Source organism: Schistocerca gregaria, chromosome 1, assembly GCF_023897955.1.
Source record: "Schistocerca gregaria isolate iqSchGreg1 chromosome 1, iqSchGreg1.2, whole genome shotgun sequence".
Classification (NCBI taxonomy): domain Eukaryota; kingdom Metazoa; phylum Arthropoda; class Insecta; order Orthoptera; family Acrididae; genus Schistocerca; species Schistocerca gregaria.
The window spans coordinates 8852275-8872698 of record NC_064920.1 but is presented as its reverse complement, the minus strand read 5'-3'; the positions used below and the strand labels follow the sequence as shown (position 1 = coordinate 8872698).

The following is a 20424-nucleotide window of genomic DNA, read 5'->3' as shown; positions in this document are numbered from 1 at the left end:
CACGGCCGAGCGCCTCTTAGGGACCGGCCACCGCTATTTCCTTCGACTGATTCTGGCCTATTCGAAGGCTCCGCCTCCCTCCGAGATTCCCCCCTCGCACAGCTTGGCGCACACGAGCTGATTTCTGCGACGAGTCTCATTCTGAAAGTCCGTCAGTTTTGCGGCGCTTTTCATACGACACCGAGTCTCAGTTGTTTCAAGTCTGGTGTAAGAGTGAACCGAGAACCACAATGAAAACCTTATAAAACAGTGCTACGAGAGAATCACGTTCCCCAACACGGAACTCACGCTTACTTTATATGACAGTTGTACACGCTTACTTTATATGACAGTTGTAACAAATGTGAAGAAAGTCATCGGCCAATAACCGACAGCAGTAACGCAAAGACGACGTGTACCGTCAAGATACGATAGATTTCGCATCCTAACATACTAACATAGACATAGTTGTAATTGGTTTCTATTAATCTGAATGGTTGTTTGCCTTCCAGATAAGCTAAAGTTACGAACCACACAGAACGTATAACTGACATGCAAGTCATTCACATAGACGTACGTGATATGCCGCTTACCATAGGTTGCGCATCCGAATACAAGTTTGAAAATTAGACATTTCAAAAGCAGCTCGTGCTGTTTCGAAGAGATCCTTCAACAAATATTTACACGCTACGGAGCAATACGTAAAATGCCCTACTTAACCCGCGGGACAGGACAGAGAGGATAAATTGTGGAAAGGGACCAAAATAAGGGGCTGTCAGTTACACTGGGACATAAAACTATATTATTTGATCAAACATTGCAAGAGCCCAAATTTTTTTTTAAACACACAGCTTTATTCTTTGCGACTTAACTACCGGCTGAAAGTCGCTTTAATTTAAAAACGCCTGAAGGCCAATATCTTAAACCGCAAGCATAATCAGAAATTTAAAAGGCAAGCCTTATTTTAAAACAGTTATCTAGTTAAGCTGAAGTAAACATGTTAAATTCAAATCGGCTCAAAGCCGAACACTTAAAACTCCAAAACATTTTTTTTAAACGCGAAAGGTCTTACGGGAAACAGTACTTTAAACTAGGCTGCAGGCCTTAACAATAAAACTAATTTAAAACACAAAACCGTCTACAAGTGATACAAGTACGAACAAGAACGTTTTTTTTTAAATAAAAAGGCAGTACACACAAGCGCGCACAGATGTTCGAGGGTCGGGCTGTAATTCAAACACTAACGCTTGCTTAGGTGGGACAGGCAGTCGCGCCAACCATTCACGATCCGACGACAGCCCAACCGACAGACAGTCAACGGAACCACCGACAAGGTAACTTCCACCTTACCCGACCAGGGCACAACAGGGAGTTGAACGGCACAACGTAAAAGATATTGGCGCCCACAACCAATCATACACGGAGCTGTCAAACTACACACCGTGCTGGGCAGCAACAACACGATGAGGAAACTACACTGGCTGAAATTTAAGACAACGCCCAGGGCAGCTAACCGGAACGTTGACGGCCACAAGGCAGAAGATTCCGCTGGTGGACTTCAATTGAAATAACCAAATACAGTGAAACTCCACCGGAGGGTGGCTAGAATTTTCCAACTTGAAAACCACGTTGTTGCTCGCGGGAATATCCCAACAGCCGACAACGAACTCCAAAAGGACACAATGTGAACAGTCTTGACTTGCTGGTAGGTTAAATCAGAACTGAACTTTGGTGTCCAGGGTCGGTGAGCCACGGACCTCGTGGCAATGAGAACAGCCCCACACACTCCGACACCGCGTAGAGATCGACAGCGGGCCCGGCCAAACTGCGTCCCGCCCAAAATCCCTCGCTGCTCCACGCCAACCGACCGACTCTTCGCACGCCACAGAGCCAGGTCAAAGATAGTCCAAGGTGAGAATATCAGCACCCGCGGAAGGAGAGGATAACAGCGTAATCGCGACAACCGCGAGAGACTAAACGCAGAATCGCAATGAAGGTTTAATCCAGCGAATAGCCAGCCACGGCTCAATACGCATTTAAGAGTTTCACTGCATTAAACAAACAGCGCTTATGCGTTATCCGCTGCACCTTCATCATTATTGTACTAAGACACTGGTTGTACGAAAATTAGTTCCGCTATTATATTACCTTTCCTTTCTGCTTTATACTCTATATTGAAGTTCTAATGAACCATCTCCTGGTTGTAAGTACAGCTGCAACAACTGTACTCAGGCACAGGCTGCCGTTACACAAAACAGCGCTCTTTAGATGTTAACCGTTTCAATTCTTTGATTGTAATTGCATTAGTTATAATCTGAAAAAACTGTTGTACTAAGTCGTCCGTTGCTGTCTTTGAAAGTCCGGGTCATCGTTGCTGTATTTTTAACTAGATCTAGTGATTCTGCCAAGTGATTTCTCTTGTAACAAGTGTTCATACGTAATGTTTTGAAACGTTCTTTCAGAGCGGCCTTCATGACTGACAATCAGTTTAACTTTTAGAATATTAACAGCCAACTGTCACCAGCGCTTTAGTCAAGAGTAACATTCTTAAAAGGGACGGGTTGGCATCCAGGCGCACTCTGCTGATTGAAATGAAGAGGTCGCTTGCTGTGGACCAAGCCTTATCACTGTCATAATTGTTTCATAATCTGTTTAACCTTTAAGCACGGGTGCGCATATTAACCCCGAACCTTTCGACATAGTTTCAAAATTAAAAACTAAGTCATCTGTTTAAGTAACTGGAACGCTCTTGTCATCAATATTCCTCCCACAGTTTTCATGTGTTGCAGAAGGGCATGTAGTAAGAGAAACCGTGTCCAGCGCGGTAGTAAACACCGCTGTTTCGCCCGATAACGGGCGGGCTGCAGGTCCGGTCGCCTGCTAATTATTGTCACGATGTTCCCGTTTTGATTTCTCTTGCGAAAGCTTATTCATACTACAAATTTGTAAATTTTGTAAAGAACAACCAATTTTATGTTTAGATATTGTTAAATAAACAGGTTGTGTGAAAAAATGTTACATTGGTGTGTCCTCCGTTCCACGTTTTCCTTAATTGCAGTAAATACCACTGTCTAATTTTGCAACTGGGTTCCTCTGTAGTGTCCCTCTGAGCAGTAAATATACAGTTTCGTTGGGTGCTATTTTTAGTTTATTTTCTTTGCACCAGTTGTTCATTTTCTGAAACAGTTACATCCATTTTGTCTCTAGTGATGTTCTCGAGTTGGTTGAAACCACTAGGAGCAGCTAATCTGCATGCGGCACTACATTCTTACGCTGTCGTCCAGGGTGTCCAGCAAGGACTCGATATTGCGATGTCCCAGAACATTGGTCCGCAGATCAAGCCCTGCGGACACCCCTACGTGTACCAGCCCTCCACTACGTCACCCGCCTCTGCAGCAGGTGAGCGGGCTATTGTGGAGGGAAGCCTCACATCCTTAACCTGGCGAAAAGGGCCAGCCACCACAAGAAGTCAAAAGCCCCGGCTATGTCGATTAGTATGGCGGCCAGGTATTTGTCGCTGACGCTATTTGTTTGTATCACTGCTCGGTTGATGGCGTCTTCTATTGCTCTACCTTCCCTGAAGCCGAATTGATGGGGCGTTAGGCCGAGGAGGCGTCCGTGCGATTGTAAGCCTTTCCCGTACCTTGGCGAGAGTGGTTAAGAGGCAGATCGGATCTGTTAACTCTTTGTCTTGTGATTTACTGATTATTACTACATTAGCTCAACAACAAAAAAATGTTCAAATGTGTGTGAAATCTTATGGGACTTAACTGCTAAGGTCATCAGTCCCTAAGCTTAGACACTACTTAACCTAAATTATCCTAAGGACAAACACACACACACACACACCCATGCCCGAGGCAGGACTCGAACCTCCGCCTATTAGTAGGGCCTCGTTAAACACGTTAGTAAGAAAATGTGTGATGTGTGTTACTGTTTGTTTTCATGTTTCTGAAAGTATTTTATCTGGGTGGGGTGCTTTCGGTTTTTACGCCTGCTGATTGCCATCGCGACTTCTTCTTGTGAGAATGGTATGGTTACTGCTGTGGCTGGCACGAGAGCCAACACCGTGTTACTAGAGGAGGCCGAAATGCACGCGTCTCAGCTCACGCAAGCTGGCCTGAGGTCTGGAACATGACAAGGGAATTAGAATTGAGAAAAAGGACGTAGCTGGTGGAATACTTAACTTCAATTCATTCATAGAGAACGTCGCTCTGTATGGTACATGATTCACAATATCAACAATACGGATAATGGCGCCTTGCTAGGTCGTAGCAAATAACTTAGCTGAAGGCTATGCTAACTATGGTCTCGGCAAATGAGAGCGTAGAAGTCAGTGAACCATCGCTAGCAAAGTCGGCTGTACAACTGGGGCGAGTGCTAGGAAGTCTCTCTAGACCTGCCGTGTGGCGGCGCTCGGTCTGCAATCACTGATAGTGGCGACACGCGGGTCCGACGTATACTAACGGATCGCGGCCGATTGAAAGGCTACCACCTAGCAAGTGTGGTGTGTGGCGGTGACACCACAGTTACACTGTCACTAATGTCTCATTCTCTCTCTTAGGTCAAAGTGGTGTCGCTCGTCTTGTGTGGTGTCGTCATCTGGTAGGAGCCTGTTCAGGGGATATTCTGCTGTGCTTCTCCATCCTCTGGTCATTGTGTCATCAGCTTGTTTTAACGTTGACAGAACTGTCGGTGTCTTTACTCGTTCTGTTTCTATCTTGTATGGTTGTCCCCAGATCTCGTTCTGTAGTGGGTTTTGAAGAAACTGGTCCAGCAGTCTTTCCTTGTTGTCTTCAGTTGTTTCTGGCACTTCTGTGTACTCTTATCGAGTCTTATCTCTCTTTCAGGAGATGTCTTTGCTTGTCCTGTGAATCCTCCCTTAATCTTGCCAGTTCTGTCGAGCACTGTAGTTTCTGTCCCCTCCAGTTTTTTACCACGCTGTAGCTGCTTCATGTGCTCGTTTCTTTTTAATTTGTGATCAGATCTTATGGGACCAAACTGCTGAGGCCATTGGTCCCTAAGCTTATACACTACTTAATCTAAGTTAAACTAACTCACTGTACGGACAACACACACACACACATGCCCGAGGGAGGACTCGAACCTCCGACGGGAGGAGCCACGTGAACCGTGACAGGGCGCCATTAGACCTTGCGGCTACCCAGCGCGGCCCTGTGCTCTTTGTAGGACCCCTGACAGTACATGCGTTTCGTAATCTATACTGCCTTGAACAGTGTGTAGTGACGACCCCTTAACAATACCTCGATCTTTTTGCCAGTCGACTCTTCCTATCAGTAGACGCTGCTGTCCATGGTCCATGTTATACGTATTCACATATATGTCCGTGGTTATGACCATAGCGTTGTGGTCGCTGTTTGTGACTCTGTCTACACTCATGCTCATAAATTAAGGATAACTGCAGAATGTGGTGCCACACAACGTGGCACTACACGAAACTGGCGCTAATAGCATAGGCACATAGGGAACACACACGACACAGATCAGTAAGTCCAAGGTATTGGTGATAAGTTGAGAAAACGATCCCGAAACACATGTGCTACAAAACGCCACTGTTTCCTGCGCATGTACCCCGGCATCAATATGGAATATTATCACCATGCACACGTAAACAGGCCGCACAACGGGTTGGCATACTCTGAATCAGGTGGTCGAGCAGCTGCTGCGGTATAGCCTTCCTTTCTTGCACCAGTACCTGTCGGAACTCCTGAAGTGCCCTAGGGGGTTTGAAGACGTGCAGCGATACGTCGACTGAGAACATCCCAGACGTGCTCGATGGGGTTTAGGTCTGGAGAACAGGCAGGCCACTCCATTCGCCTGATATCTTCTGTTTCAAGGTACTCCTCTACGATAGCAGCTCGGTGGTGCTGTACGTTATCAACCATCAGGAGGGACCCACTGCACCCCTGAAAAGACTGGTGCAAAATGACGTCACACCATCAAACCACGACCTCCATACAGGTCCCTTTCATGGACATTAAGGGGTTGGTATCTGGTTCTTGGTTCACGCCAGATGAAAATCCGGCGAGAATCACTGTTCAAACTATACCTGGAGTCGTCCGTGAATATAACCTGGGACCACTGTTCCAATGACCATGTAGGGTGTTCCTGGCACCAGGCTTTACGAGCTCTCCTGTGACCAGGGTTCAGTGGAATGCACATTGCAGGTCTCCGAGCGAATAAACCATGTCTGTTCTGTCATCTGTAGACTGTGTGTCCGGAGACAACTGTTCCAGTGGCTGAGGTAAGGTCCCGAACAAGGCTACCTGCAGTACTCCATTGCCGTCTGTGGGCACTGACAGTGAGATATCGGTCATCTTGCGGTGTTGTACACGGTGGACGTCCCGTGCTGTAGCGCATGGACACGTTTCCTGTCTGCTGGAAACGTTGCCATAATCTTAGGATCGCACTTTGTGGCACACGGAGGGCCCGTGCTAGGACCTGCTGTTTGACCAGCCTACAGTCACCCCAGTGTTCTACCCCTCATAATGTCGTCAATATGTGTTTTTTGAGCCATTTTCAGCACACAGTCACGATTAGCACGTCTGAAAACAAACGTCTGCACACTTACTCGCTGCACCCTACTCTGACATACATCAACACACGTCTGGATATGTGAACTGCTGCCAGCGCCACCGTGCGACGACCGCAGGTCACATGCACCACATGGCCATACCTCCTGGTGATTTAAACCCGCAAACCGCCCACCAGAGCGCTGTTTCGCCATGTACCAGCATTATCCTTAATTTATGAGCATGAGTGTAATCACCTCCATGTATTGACCAGTGGAATAGATTTTTTTTTTGTTTCCAAGAGAAAGATCTATGTCACTTATGCAACCGGCGGTGGTTGTCCCTTCCTATTGAGCATGAGACTGCATTCATTTACCATGTCAAGCACCAGTTGTCTGTCGTCAGTTCCACAAAATTTTGCGTTGATATCGATTAGAATCAGCAGCCTTTTTCTTTCAGAGTGTCATGCAATGTCTTTTGTCTAAGGAAGATTCTGTATTATATGAGTAATGCGCGTGTATAGGCGACATGAGCCTTACATCCTGTCCGTCTGTTATTCCTGCTGTGGCGATGTGTTCAGATCAAATCAGGGTGATCTATGAGGGTTTTATTAATTACTGTTGTCGCGGCTTTCGCGTGTGCTGTTCCTGCTATTGTGACGTAAGGGGAGCCCTGAAACCTTCCTGCCTCGCAGAAGGGGTTCCTGAACGCAAGCTTTAGTCTCATCTAAGAACCTACCTAGCTCCATGTTTAGTAGGGTACTGCCCTGGCAGTTTAGTTCTATTACGTTCGGAAGGGGTATCTAGTGAATGAAAAACAGTTGGGTGTGGTTTCTTTAAAATCCAGGAACACACGTCCATGTTCTCTCACGAAGTCCTTGTATACTTTAGACCCTCTCCCCTTCGCACACATGCCTGCCCATCCCATAAAGGTTACATAGTTCTTTGTGGTTCATTGGGGGATTTTCAACTCTTAGTACCATCCCGTCAGCTCGTTCTGTAGTTGGGAAACAGATTTTATCCCTGTTTTCATGCTTGGCTCATATTACACGGCGAAGAGCAGTTTCAAATACATCCTTGTTTTCTGATCTGCTGAGCCGCAGGTTAGCTTTTAAGTTCTCGTAATTTACGAGATTACCGGCATTCAGCTTGGGGTTCTTGGCAGTGACTGGTTGGTGTTCTTGACTGTTCGTTTGTTGCTTCGAATTCGAGTAATTTTGTAGTGTAGCATTTTTTCCCTGCTTTATGGTTTCTGGTAGTGTGGAATTTGATGTATTTTCGCTGAGCATTTCTCCTGAGAGTGAGTTGTTGTTTTAGATCTCTAGCAGGGACTTGTTCGTGAAAGGTGACTCTCGTGTGTCCGTTTCTGGGGTGGTTGTGTCTGGTGTTGCGCCGGTGCAAAATGTGTCTTTCTGTTCAGCTGCATTACTGTTTTGTTTTTCATGGTGACTGTGTGTGCTATCCCCGTAGACAAAGCGAACTGGTGTAGTATAGTGTCTACATTTGGTTGTATCATATTCTACTTGTTGTGCACGAAGCCAGCAATTGTCTTTGTTTTTGTCTGGCTCTGGTGTTGTATTTCTTGTGAACTCTGTGACATCTTCACTTTCAGGATTTTCAAGGATATCGTTATATTTCTCTGTGCTATCTTGTAGTATTACGTCTTCCACTTCGCAAACTCGTAAAAGGAGACTAGGCTGAAAGATGACCCAATTACATATCGTTTATGTAGCCGGTAATGCTGAACTACCTAAGCTGTATTGTCTACCAGAACTGAGGTGTTACATATCTGCTTTTGGGGGTTGTAGTAACCCCGTGTGTCGGCGATAGCCTCCCATCTTAAGTCGACAGCGATTTGTACCTTTGCCTGTCTCCTTTTTTAGTTACGTCTGTTACTGCATGTGTTAGGAGAGTGGGTTTCTGACAGTTATGATGGCACTCCTTATTAATGGATGTCGTCCAGAAGATCGTAGTCGGTGTGCTCTATTTGTCAAATGGTTCAAATGGTTGTGAGGCTGTGAGGTCATCAGTCCCCTAAAACTCAGAACTACTTAAGCCTAACTAATCTAAGGACATCACACACATCCATGCCGGAGGCAGGATTCGAACCTGCGACCGCAGCGGCCGCGCGGTTCCAAACTGAAGCCCCTAGAACCGCTCGGTCACAACGGCCGGCGCTTCATTTGTAATTCGTAAGAGTTGCTTATATGTAAAACATGTCTCTCTTCCTGCCTTATCGCATGTTCTATTTTTGTGTTTGCACGGTATACAGCGTACAGGTTTCTCCTCCACAGCGTACAGGTTTCTCCTCCATGCATTCCGACTTTTTGTGTCCCTGTTTTGCACATCTCCCGAATACCGGGTCTTGTCGCACGCTTAGATGGTCGGCCGAAGCCCCAACAGCTAAAACATTTTTGTACAGCATCAAAGCCGCTGAAATACAAAGATTCAAATTGAATAAAAACCCTTTCTCTTTGAAGCACCAGTAATCGTACTCTCGGCGATAACTCGAAAATATTGTTTACTGTCCTTTTGACCTTTGTTCCTGTTTTAAATTTTATTTTAACCTCGTTATCGAACTCGCTTTTAGTAATGTGTTCACTCAGGTTTATTTCATAGAGCTCTTCTAGGAATTCCTGGTCAGTTAAATATGTTGAGACATGGTGCACTGCCAGCAGTGGTCTGAACTTCTTGGGTTCTTCACACCTAATGTCCTTAAGCTGTCCTCCTTTTCCTTTATCTTTTTCTTGTCTATTTGTGATTCTGTTGACCTAACTGATTTTATATTTAATTTGTCTTGCTTGGCGTTAATTGTTTTAGTGATGGTTTCTCTAATGGTTCTCGCATCTTGGTTGCTTTCTGATTTAAAGAAAAGTGTGCTGCACTGTTCAGCTATTGTTTGTTGAATGCGTTCCTGTACGTTGATTTCAGGTTCTGCAATCGGACCGGCAGCCGCAACTGCTGCAAGTGAGAGTGATAGGGGTTTATTTTCTGACTTTAACCTCTGATTTTCGGACGTGAGTTCCGCTATTTCTTGTTCCAGGCGCTGAATACGTTCCTGGGCATCTGGTGCGTTTGCAACCGCTGGTTCGGGTTCCAGTTCTGAGCTCTTCATTTCGCCCATAAAGCCTTGCATCACCTATTGCGAGTGCCCAAATTTTGTCTGTAACCTGCGACGCAGTTGTGGCTGACGCCCTCTTTTGTTTTAGTTCATTCTGGAACTCCGCTAGGACCTCACCTACAGCGCTTGTCATTTTAGTTCTTTTGGGAATTAACTCGTCGCTGGGTGGCACTCCTCTTATTACCCCCGTGCTCCTGCCCGTCACACCTGCGTCACTGCTTCGACGTTTTCCGACCTGCTCACATCGATTTCGGGAGCGCATTCGGCATTTTCGAAAGTAGCAGCGGCTGCTGCCAGCCAGAGTGTACCACGTCGCACGGTGCACTCGCGGGCGTGGAGCTTCACTTAGTCAAAAGCCGACGCACACGTACCAAATACTCCACAAAGTGAGGGAAAGAGAGAGCGCACCGGACGAAATTTGCCGTACGGCAACCGATTCCCAAATTCTGGATATCGAACGTCACATCCGATGAATCACCTTCACAGAAAACCGACAGGAAATGTAGACTTGACCCGTAGCAGCTGGAAGCTGCAAACCCAGCTTACATACAGAGAACACAAATGCCTCACTCTCAGATAGCTCTGTATACAAAAGAACGAAAGACCGTCCGAACAGCCCGTGAAGACACAACAGTGCCGACCCGCCTCAGTCACCACACGCGGATATGGATACGGAGACACATAAAAGAAAGAGCACTAAGTGTTCCCTTGGACCCTAATACAAAGCGACGAATAAGTGAACTAAACAAACCACAGGAGATACCAGTCCCTCTATTCAATTCACAGAAATCGAAGTAAGAAAAGGCCAGAAAAAACTTGAAGTGGGAAAGGTTGCTAGACTTGATGTGATATTCCCGGAATTTACTGAACACCTGGGACCACCATGCTAGAAATTGGTTACAACAATTCTGTACAAATGGTCTCAAGACCTGCCGTGTTCTTAGCCAGCTGAATACATCCAAAACACATGCTATTCTAAATCCGAAAAACCGCGAGATGACCCAGCAAGCCATAGCCCCATTGCTCTGCTAAGTGCCTGCTATAAGTTTTTAGAAAGGGTAAACTTAACAGAATTTCCAACTAATTGATGAAGCTTTCTCTTCCTACCAGGCAGATTTACGTACAGGGCGAAGCTGTTGTGAGCGAGTTTTGGCCCTAATCTCAAATGTTGAAGTTGGCTTTTAGAAAGGACTGACAAGTTATGTGGTATTTACGGACTTAACAACAGCCTATGACACGATATGGTGGTCTCAAAATGAAGAAAACCGTTCCAAGTCTCAAAATCACACATTTGCTGGAGAACATCGGTACTTTAAAGTCACAGTCAAAGGTGTCACGAGCAAATCCTTCACCATCTAGAACGGATTAACCGCAGGGATCAGTAATTGCTCCACTCCTCTTTAATCTACAGTATACACCAGTCAAGCCCCAGATACAAACTGTAAAAAATTCATTATGCCTACGAATTGGCGATAGCCACAGAATATGAGAAGTATGAGCAAGGTGAGCGAATATTCGACAAAGATCTAAATACCGTAAGTAAATATCACAAGGAGTGGAGGTAATGCCCGAACCCTCAGAAAACAATTATGCTGTTCCCATCTGAGCAACCACATAACAAAGTGAGAACTAAACGTATTTGTTTGTGGTGAAAAAGTACAACACAATCGGTTTCTAAAATATCTCCGGGTATACCTAGATCGTTCCCTTTCCTTCAAAAATCACCTCGAACCCACACGACAAGAACTGAACATCAGGAACAAGCAGGGGAGCACACGCAAAGACACCACGCATAGGGGCACGAGCACTCGGATGTATGGCGTACGTGTTGTCATGTTAAAAAGATGCATGTACACATTAACGATATAACGAGGCCGATATCTGGAACGCCCAAACCCACGCTTCCTCCAGCCCTACCTGTTCTCTGGAACACTGCCTCACCTCACCTTAGGTGAGCTCCTTACCCCGTAACCGGCTTAAGTCTAGGTAACTCACCTGGAACGGCATTCCGCCCACTTGTGACTTGGGGAGACCAAAATGGGGAGCCTTTCAGAAACACGGCTACAGGACTTACACAGATCCAACCGAGCCACTTCCACGAATGCCTTTGCCTCAGAAATTGTGGAGCCGCGTAAGCAGTGTCCGAACAGCGCACACCGACACCGGAGCAACGCTTTATGAGCGGAAAATGGCTGAAAACCCTCAACGCGACGGTGGCGCTCCAGAACAAAGCGTACAGCACACAGTAGCAGAGCGCCCACACAGGGAACCGCTAGCAGCAACAACTGCATGCTCCAACTTAACGGCCGAACTGACTCGACGTACCGCTGCAGCAGACAGACACACAACGAAGAATGCATTGCTATATGGAACTCTAAATTTTAGTCAGTGATAGATAACACAGTTACCATTAGACGTTCAGTATCATTTTAATTTTATTTATAATGCATGTTTGTTTGCCAATGCTGTATAATTCTTAGTACATAAATGTTCTATGTTTGAAATTTATTACCTCTGCAGATGCCACACAGTAAATAAAATAATAACGTTCTTAGGAGTGTGTAAGATTTAGTGTACGTTTAAGAACGAGATCCACTACGTATTTTGCTTCTTCCATTTTTTTCGTAAAAGGTGACGGCCCTCGTACCTCACTTTCTACGTTCAGCACACTAGATACGTGTGACAACGCACGCAGTTTTGGCGCTGCCGTGTGATCTAAAACGACCGCCTCAGCGATGGGGGCGTGTAGGTTCCTCGCGGCTGAGCTGGGTCCAGCAGACGGCGTACGCCACATGCTAACACACTGGAGCCAACTGCAACTGGCTAGCGGGCCGGAAACGTTCTTCGGCAGAGCTGACTTTGTGTCCGTGGCAAAGTACGATGTAAAAATCCAAACGAAAATGTGAGAAACTTGCACATTTAATGAAAGAACCCAAATATACGCTGCTAATGCAAACAAATGGTCACTTGGCATAATACCCCTTCGGAAAACTTCCGCAACTGTTGCTAAAAATTTTCACGATGAATGAATCCGCTCTACTTGTGCTTGTGCTTGACAAATCTTTTATTTGGATAGATTCGTAACATGACCCGCGTTTCAGAATGTAAATTCCATCTGCAGTCGTTCACATTTGGTTCACAGCTTACGTCAGAATTGCAATGTGTGCTTATTTGCTGTTACATTCCATTTTTTCCGTTAGGCCCCGTTTACCCTATGTGGTACTGATTGGCTCAGAGAACCTTTCATGCCTCACCTCCACGGGACCTCAGATGCTACTTGGTAGATTTGCTGGATTCTTTATGCCACTGGCACGACTTTCTCGTGCGCAATCAAGGTATAACATGATATTAACATTTGTGTGCGCCCTTTTCATGTTAATTAATGTTACGAAGAACCCCTCTTAGTTTTCCTTGTATTTTGTTGCGTCTGACGATAGGATTTATATCCCGAAACCAAGATCGTGCGAACGATTTTATCCAAACAAACGATTTTCTCACGTAAATCTGGAATGGATTTATAATCTTGAAAAATTGGTCAGTTGTCAACCGGTATCTAGTAGGGAAATCGAACTTCCGTAGTACTTCCAGCCTAATAACACCGCACACGACGTCAGATATAGTGTCGCGCACTAGAGGTCAAGCACTTACCCTACAAAGCGGACCGCAGGCTGCCCGAAGCGCCGTGGCAGCTAACTTGGTGACGTCACAAGCTGTGCACTCCGCCCGTCCACTTCAAAGCAGTGCCGGCGTGCTGAGCGAAGGTGAGGCAGTTCGCGACGGTTCGCTCTTAACGTGATTGAATCTACCGGCACCAGAAGACGAAATACGTGACAGTGCCGACGGAACGTGCAAAGCAAATGTTGACGAGCGAAAAGTTCAACTGGTCAACAGGAGGAAATTACGCAATGCAACATTTCGTTTACAACGTTCACAAATATGTTTCAATACATCTCTCTGATATTATGAACAATTCAAGGACACACCATCATCCTAAAAACTCGACTACTGTTAGCTTATTTAAAGCCAGCAAGCAAACAATATACGATTCTGTTTTAAAAGGAGCGAACGAGAGGGAACAGTTGCATATCACATAACAATTTTTACGAAAACGAAGGATCAAAACTAAAGCGATCAATTACACTGTGAATGAATTACGATAAAATAACAGTTTGTTACCTGTCGTCACACAAAGGTGCCGCTACTTGCCCGCGCTAACGGTGATAGCAATCTCGTGTCGGGTTCACTTCGTGCAGGCTACTTTAAAAGCAACACTTGCAACTATAATACAAAAATGGTCCGCGTAAATGTAAAAAAAAAAATTCGTAGATACCCAACCTGAGACAAGATTGCCTCTTATTGGCTGGCTGACCCTGCCATTCGGCTGAAGCGGTTTAAGGAAATCACGGAAAACAAAAAACAGAATGGCCGGACGCGGATTTGAACCGTTGCCCTCCCAAATTCGAGTGAAGTGTACTAACTGCTGCGTCACCTCGCTCGGTAGTCATTAATAGACCTCCGATTTTGGTGAAAACCTTTTGCGTTCCTCAATAAATAAAGACAATAGAAGTTGTACGTGCACTAATTACACCAATTTATGATTGAAAACGCTAGTTTTGTAGCGCCTAAAAATACCTAATTTCAGGTTAGTACCTGATTGCACCTAAATTTTAAAAATCAAATGAACCCTCAATCGGTGTTGTGGGGTATGAGGATACCCCCTCCAAAATTCCAATGCACATAACTTCAGAATTTTAAGTACTGCGCACTTCCGCTTCTCAGCAGCTTTCGATCAGATTGTTATGAGCAATTGTAGTGAGCAGTCATTGTTGCGAGCTGCTGTTATTTCGACTTGGTAAGTACAATAACTAGCTTGGGGTATGGCGCGACCCCACCGCACAGTTTACGTTACGAACTCAGTAATTTTTAACACTTTGCCGGCCGGTCTGGCCGAGCGGTTCTAGGCGTTTCAGTCTGGAACCGCGCGACCGCTACGGTCGCAGGTTCGAATCCTGCCTCGGGCATGGATGTGTGTGATATCCTTAGGGTGTTTTTTTTTTCCATCAGTCTACTGACTGGTTTGATGCGGCCCGCCACGAATTCCTTTCCTGTGCTAACCTCTTCATCTCAGAGTAGCACTTGCAACCCACGTCCTCAATTATTTGCTTGACGTATTCCAATCTCTGTCTTCCTCTACAGTTTTTGCCCTCTACAGCTCCCTCTAGTACCATGGAAGTCATTCCCTCATGTCTTAGCAGATGTCCTATCATCCTGTCCCTTCTCCTTATCAGTGTTTTCCACATACTCCTTTCCTCTCCGATCCTGCGTAGAACCTCCTCATTCCTTACCTTATCAGTCCACCTAATTTTCAACATTCGTCTATAGCACCACATCTCAAATGCTTCGATTCTCTTCTGATCCAGTTTTCTCACAGTCCATGTTTCACTACCCTACAATGCTGTACTCCAGACGTACATCCTCAGAAATTTCTTCCTCAAATTAAGGCCGGTATTTGATATTAGTAGACTTCTCTTGGCCAGAAATGCCATTTTTCCCATAGTGAGTCCGCTTTTGATGTCCTCCTTGCTCCGTCCGTCATTGGTTTTTTTACTGCCTAGGTAGCGGAATTCCTTAACTTCATTGACTTCGTGACCATCAATCCTGATGTTAAGTTTCTCGCTGTTCTCATTTCTACTACTTCTCATTACCTTCGTCTTTCTCCGATTTACTCTCAAACCATACTGTGTACTCATTAGACTGTTCATTCCGTTCAGCAGATCATTTAATTCTTCTTCACTTTCACTCAGGATAGCAATGTCATCAGCGAATCGTATCATTGATATCCTTTCACCTTGTATTTTAATTCCACTCCTGAACCTTTCTTTTATTTCCATCATTGCTTCCTCGATGTACAGATTGAAGAGTAGGGGCGAAAGGCTACAGCCTTGTCTTACTCCCTTCTTAATACGAGCACTTCGTTCTTGATCGTCCACTCTTATTATTCCGTCTTGGTTGTTATACATATTGTATATGACTCGTCTCTCCCTATAGCTTACCCCTACTTTTTTTCAGAATCTTGAACAGCTTGCACCATTTTACATTGTCGAACGCTTTTTCCAGGTCGACAAATCCTATGAATGTGTCTTGATTTTTCTTTAGCCTTGCTTCCATTATTAGCCGTAACGTCAGAATTGCCTCTCTCGTCCCTTTACTTTTCCTAAAGCCAAACTGATCGTCACCTAGCGCATTCTCAATTTCCTTTTCCATTCTTCTGTATATTATTCTTGTAAGCAGCTTCGATGCATGAGCTGTTAAGCTGATTGTGCGATAATTCTCGCACTTGTCAGCTCTTGCCGTCTTCGGAATTGTGTGGATGACGCTTTTCCGAAAGTCAGATGGTATGTCGCCAGACTCATATATTCTACACACCAACGTGAATAGTCGTTTTGTTGCCACTTCCCCTAATGATTTTAGAAATTCTGATGGAATGTTATCTACCCCTTCTGCCTTATTTGACCGTAAGTCCTCCAAAGCTCTTTTAAATTCCGATTCTAATACGGGATCCCCTATCTCTTCTAAATCGACTCCTGTTTCTTCTTCTATCACATCAGACAAATCTTCACCCTCATAGAGGCTTTCAATGTATTCTTTCCACCTATCTGCTCTCTCCTCTGCATTTAACCGTGGAATTCCCGTTGCACTCTTAATGTTAGCACCGTTGCTTTTAATGTCACCAAAGGTTGTTTTGACTTTCCTGTATGCTGAGTCTGTCCTTCCGACAATCATATCTTTTTCGATGTCTTCACATTTTTCCTGCAGCCATTTCGTCTTAGCTTCCCTGCACTTTCTATTTATTTCATTCCTCAGCGACTTGTAATTCTGTATTCCTGATTTTCCCGGAACGTGTTTGTACTTCCTCCTTTCATCAATCAACTGAAGTATTTCTTCTGTTACCCATGGTTTCTTCGCAGCTACCTTCTTTGTACCTATGTTTTCCTTCCCAACTTAGGTTAGTTAGGTTTAAGTAGTTCCAAGTTCTAGGGGACTGATGACCTCAGAAGTTAAGTCCCATAGTGCTCAGAGCCATTTGAACCATTTTAAACACTTATATTTTCATTCTTACAGAAATATCACTCAGCATGGCCTACAAGGCCAGAGTGCGTGTTTCACATCCAAATTTTCAGACTGACTCAGTGGTTACATGAAGTGGAAGATTCGAATACAGTGATGCCGAAACTGCCAACGAAAGTGATCCTGAAACAGTGAACACGATACTGAATCAGAACTGGATATTAGTATGAACGAGTTAGAGAAGGAACAAAACAGCACACTTTCCATGGACGCAACCGGTATAAGCAGTCAACAGTGGAACCTAAGAAAAATGTTCGAACGCCTGCTCACAATATTATGGTACATCTTCCTGGACTCAAAGGGAACGTCTTGGCCATTCTTGTACACCACTGCAGGTCTGGGAATGCTATTTTCTCATAGGATATGCTAACTGAAGTTGTAACACACACAAATGAGAAAATCAAACAATATAAAAGTAGATATGCTGATGAAACCAGAACAGAATTGAGAGATGTTTCACTGACAGAAATGAAGGCCTTTGTTGGATTACTGTACTATACTGCAATTTTCAAATCCAATAAAGAGAATCTTGAATCCCTCTTTGCTACCGATGGTACCGGCCGCGACATATTTCGATGCACAATGTCACTGAAACGAATGTTAGTTCTGCTAATCTGCTTCGGTTCGGTGACTCCGGAACTAGGAATGAAAGACTGATAACCGATCCTGCAGCTGCAATATCATATCTATTTAATTCACTTGTCAGAAACAGTCGCCGGCCGCGGTAGCCGAGCGGTTCTAGGCGCTTCAGTTTGGAACAGCGCGACTGCTACGGTCGCAGGTTCGTATCCTGCCTCGGGCATGGATGTGTGTGATGTCCTTAGGTTAGTTAGGTTTAAGTAGTTCTAAGTTCTAGGGGACTAATAACGACAGCAGTTGAGTCCCATAGTGCTCAGAGCCATTTGAACCCAGAAACAGATAAGACTGGTACTGCATAGGAGAAACAGCCAGTACTGGTGAAATGTTGCTAGTGTTTGATGGAAGATGCAGATTTGCAGTGTATACGGCATCGAAACCTAAAAAATATGGGCTCAAAATCATGATCTTATGTGATGCCACAACACATTACCTCCTAAACGCATACATACATACTTGCAAAGACAGCGACGGAATGGGTTTGTCACCTGAAGAGAAGAGATTACTGATACCATCACAGAAAGTAATTCGACTGGCCAAACCTGTCCAGAATACTTGGAGAAATATCACAGCTGAAAATTACTTTAGCTCAACAGAAGTCGTTGAACTGAAAAAACGGAAGCCTTCTTTTGTAGGCACTCTGGAGAAAAATAAAAGGGAAATTCCATTAGAGTTCCAGCCACAAAAGAATCGTAAACAGGGCTCGACCGAATATGGCTTTACTAAATACAAGACCCTGGTTTCATATATGCCCAAGAAAAATAAAGCAGTGGTATTAATTTCAGCTATGCATCACTCTAAAAGCACGGATAATGAGACAGGCAAGTCCGAAATAATTATTTTTTATAACCAAACAAAAGGAGGTATTGGATTAGATCAAAAATGTATGACCTTTTCAACTAGCAGGCGCACCTGTCGTTTGCCACTGGCTATGTTCTTTGGAATCATTGCTGGTGTTTATTCACATGTACTTTATTCAGCCTTCAGGGACAATAAACCCATCTCAAGATTCAATTTCCTAAAGGACCTTTCAGAGAAACTGTGTGAGATGAACCTAAATGAAAGGTTACTCGACACAAGACTACCTAGAGAACTCAGAGGTTCTATTGGGCGTATTCTCAATAAGCCATTGCCTTCTTCAGTGCGAAATGTTGGTCCAGTGAAACGGAAGAGGTGTTTCCTGTGTCATCGGTCATCGGATACGAAGACTGAAGTACTGTATAAACTGCAAACGACATATTTGTGCATCTTGTAGGCATTCAATCAGTGTCGAGTGTGTGAATGAATGAAAATTTGCGTAAGTTCAGGGTTTGTGGAATTACGTTAAATTGAACCTTACCTTATTAATCTTTGTTTTATTTGATAGTTTTGACACTAATGCACGTAACTGATCTGCTCTTAATTTCCAATGTTCTGTTTTAATTTTTTTTCGGTAATTAACAGATACTTTGCAATTTGAAGCCGGTGAGCTAGGGAGGTATTCATTTTTAAAAAGGCCATTGCAGAGCTGTTTTGATGGCAATAAAGACATAATAGCAATGGGAACAGCCTGTATTCATTACTTTATATTTATGTTTAAATGCCTGTCTAGAAAATTCGATAAGCGCCTGGGGCACTTAAATACTCCACAGTTTATTTCAAAAACATTCACGACACCGACTGACGCTTAAATTAAATTTTTAATAACTAACATTCTCTCGTGGTCTCCCTGGCTACAAATTACGCAAATATTTTATTCAAAATTGTAATTTTATAGTACCTAAAATACCTAATTTCTTGTTAGAACCTGACTGCATCAAATTTTTAAAAATCCAGTCGAATAAAATTTGTATGCCTAAAACTTCTCTTCTGGTCATCCCGTCTACTAAGAAAACAGTAACTGACTGCTAACTGTTTTGTCTGCATGCGTGAACACCAATGATGAGTCAGCAGGTTGTCCCAGCAGACCGTTGTCGCTCGCTGTGAACCGTCAAAGGGGACGGCAGGGCACGTACTGTAGGGGCAAGCCTTGTGGTCTGCCTTCCTGCCCTGTTTAAAAAAAAACTACACTGTCTTCAGTAAGTCGGTCAGCGTGCTGCTTGGATGTGGCGAAATATTTCACAGCGACAGTATCTGTGCAAAGTCAAACATGCCGAAAGTATCATTTGTCAGTGCTTACAAGAATTTCCTAAATTCTGTACAAAACAGAAGAATTATTCACTGCAATGTGTGCAACAACGACTTAAGGAAAATGTTAACCTTTTTATCTGCTGCGCGCACTCAAGAGAACAGTGATGTCATTGCTTTTCCCGAGTTAACTTGGACCACACAAATGCGAATGCAATAACATTGTTTCTAAACCCATGATATAGGTTAATTTTGCTACCTAGATCTCGACGTACATTATTCCACAAAGACTTTCTCATTTCTTTTTGTTTTCATGTACGTCCTGAGCAGAGGTCGCATTTAAGTCAGCATGCTGGAGGGATTAAACATCAGGCAAATTAAAAAAAAAAATACATCAAACTTGCCAGTTCAAAAGTTTTCGAGAGAAATACAGTCACCACAGCATTCCATTAGAATCCACACTGAGAAAGGACTATTTAGATACTTTATATGAAAATACATTGAGGAGGATAAGGGAAGATATAGGCAATACATACATGTCGATCTCTGTCCATGAGACAGATGGCAGAGTAAGCATTGACTGCACTCTATTTATTTTCAAACATTTTATTTAGGTACGGAGTATATTTATCACACTATCACGAAACACCCACCCAGATGTGCCTGGGGTAATGTTGCACAGCCCACAGACGAGCAAACAACTCCTAATTTCAGTACAGAAAAGCAAACTGCTCCTAAATAATGCAATACACATATCTGCAAACACGCTCAGCACTCGTAAATTGTCCAAGGACCTTGAAAAGTAGTTGAAACTAGATAATTGAAACTATAGTGAACACCTTTTCATACCTATACGAAGTCGAATCACGTGGCCAATAGGAATGCAGCATTCTAGGCGTGGGGGATGGGGGTGCTAGGTGAT

General features: G+C 44.2%; 1 protein-coding gene across 14 annotated transcripts in view; it reads right to left on the bottom strand.

The window, feature by feature from the left end:
• LOC126320910 (tight junction protein ZO-1) overlaps nt 1–20424 on the bottom strand; it is an 839027-nt gene that overhangs the window by 399487 nt on the left and 419116 nt on the right. The window lies entirely within an intron of this gene.